General features: G+C 40.1%; 1 pseudogene; it reads left to right on the forward strand.

Moving 5' to 3' along the window:
• The first annotated feature begins 517 nt into the window (after window positions 1-517).
• On the forward strand, window positions 518-1,132 carry LOC144255164 (N-alpha-acetyltransferase 50-like; annotated as a pseudogene).
• The last annotated feature ends 1,624 nt before the right edge of the window (window positions 1,133-2,756 follow it).

The following is a 2,756-nucleotide window of genomic DNA, read 5'->3' on the forward strand; positions in this document are numbered from 1 at the left end:
AAAGATTAGGATACTAGTATGGTGCTTCTCATTATATATTGATTGCCTTATGCTACGCAAGTCTGTTACGGTCTCTAGACAAGTTGCTACTTTTTATTAATGATGTGATAGTTACATGAAGTGCCCAAAAACATTCTCTAAAGGTTGAAAACACTGACAGTAGGTAAAAATATCCCCATTTACTTATTTTTTTTGCATTTCACACACTAACCTGTGTTTTATGAGCTTTTACCAGAAGCACATTGTGTGAGAGAGTGATTATCTCCACTTCACAAAGAGAACTAAGGTCACAACATGGTATCAACCGGCTAGAGCCTAGGACCCCAAGTGCACGTGTGCAGAAGAAGTAGCAGCACCAGCCAATGTCAGGACACACCCAGCCCACTGTGGAGACCCAGGGCAGGCTGAAGTCCTTTGGCAGGATGTTCACTGGCCTGGTTGGGGGCTCTTAGAGCTGGGGTAATGAGGCCATCTGTGGTGATATCGGTGGTAGTGATGGCCTTGGCAGGTAGGGAAGATGAAAGGTAGCCAAACCCCTCCGGGAGATGTCACAACATACAATATTAATCAGTTGAAGAGATTAAACTAGGTCATCTTTCCAGTCAGCTAGGATGACAAGTTGTACAAGGATGTACACTTGCCGATTTCAATGATACTGCTATAGCTGCAGCATGCTCCAAAGTGTATCATATGCAAAATCAGAAGACACTTGCCATCACGACACTAGGATGTCTCACATCTTGCCAAGCCTAGGGATTGGAACTGAAATGTTAACAAAATCTTAAAACATCTGTGAGCAAGATGGCAGTATTAGTTGTTGTGTGTTTAGTTATAGATGGATAGAATACCTTCATTTCACTTATATTTATGTGGTACTGAGGATCAAACCCAGTGCTAGGCAAGTGCTGTTCCACTGAGCTACAACCCCAACTCCAAGATGACAGTTCTGACAATGTCTATCTGCAATCCACATCAATGACCAGTCATCAATTGATGCTTATGTAATTTTGCCTTAGAGATTACTGAGACAAAGAGCTACTTGGAGGAGATAGAGCCAGCAGATGCTCATGTGGTTCAGAAAAACCTCAAAGTCCCTTTGGTCAGAGCAGATGATCAGAAAAGTGACAACTGAACAAAGTATAAATGAACCTTCTTGTACTTGTTTGTTGCCAAATAAAAGAGCGGACTGTTGATTATCTCTACCGTTCTTCCCTCCCTTTTACTTGTTTTTTCTCCTTTGTTTTCTTTCCCCTAGAAGTTTTAATACTTTCAAGGATTTTAAAAATGATCATGCTTGGATTGTTTTGTTTCTTTTATTTTTGCAAGGTGATTTGATTAAAGAAAGTGTTACATGGCCCCCTGGGAAACTGAGGTAATGTGAGGATCCTCCTTAACCTGGATTTTTGCAATCATGCTAAAAAGACTTCAGACATGTTGTAACAGGGGCTCACTGGATGCTTTGACTATATCCCTTGTGGCTTTGAAACTTACATGTTTTTTTTTTCTTTTTTCCAACCTTCTTCCTGATCATCTTTTCTCTAATCTTTTCCTTCCTGATCTTTTTCCTCTCTGATCTTCTTTTTCCTAACCTTTTCCCAGATCTTCTTTTCCCTAATCTTCTCCTCCCTCATCTTCTTTTCCCTGATCTTCTCCTTCTTGATCTTTCCTCCCCAATCTCATTTTCTCTGAATCATCTCTATAACAGCGCCCTGTTCCTGCTGAGGGGCAGAATCACAATCTTTGGGACAGGAGTCCTTTGTGTTTCTCTTTCTCTTTTACTAGCAAAGCAATAAGCCTTCTTTTTTTCTTTTTTCTTTTTCTTCAAAAACCATGTCCTCATTATTGAATTGTCATCGGGGACAAGGACGGAGATTTGAGCGACAAAGTCACTCATCGTAACAAACACGACTTTATTAGAAGAGTTAGGAAAGAGAATAGTCTCAAGGGAGAGAGTGGGAAGAAGAGAAGGATAGTTTGTGCACCCCTTCTACTCTCTACTTTTAGTGGGAGTCCCAGGGAAGTTTGGAGTTCTGCCCAAATCCATCTTCTGACTTTTTTATTCGTGGGCAAGTTATATTAAAATTATTGATATTGTAGTTGCCCAGATGATTGGGGGTTATGATAATTTTATTGATAAGGGAGGGTCCAGTTATTAGGGTGTGACATGATCTGGAAACAACAGTTTTTCTGAGGGGTTAAAATGCTTGGGAGAGATTTTACTATAACCAAGTACCCGTCTTCCAGGTGCTTATCTTGTCAGATAAGGCTCCCTGTGGTTTTAAGTCACTCTTCCTTCTCCTTTCCCTGCTCACCCATTCATGGCTAACCAGCTGCCTACAGGAAGAAGAAGGTAGCTCTGTTTAGTTCACACTAAAAATTGATAGTCCCAAAATTTGAGATTTCAGCAGTTTTCAATTTTTTTTTAGCTCTTTTTCTTATCTCATGCTTTCACGTTGAAGGGCAGAACCTACAAATATTATTTATTTCTGAAGACAAAGAAGCAGCAGCAGCAATATCCTGTTTTCTAATTCAAAGACAAGTTTAGTGTGTTTGTGGTCCTTTAAGTTTCTCAGGACTAAACATTGCCTTCACTCCACGTTAGTCCTTCTGAGCACTCTGAGATTTGGACCCTTGTTATCCTTGTAAGAAAAACCAAGTTTATTTGTGTTCTTAAAGCAATTTCTTTTTTCTCTTCTTGCTGATGGATGAGGCAGTTTGGGGTAGTATTGTTATACTTGGTCTGAAAGTACTTCAGT

Source organism: Urocitellus parryii, chromosome 5, assembly GCF_045843805.1.
Source record: "Urocitellus parryii isolate mUroPar1 chromosome 5, mUroPar1.hap1, whole genome shotgun sequence".
Lineage (NCBI taxonomy): Eukaryota > Metazoa > Chordata > Mammalia > Rodentia > Sciuridae > Urocitellus > Urocitellus parryii.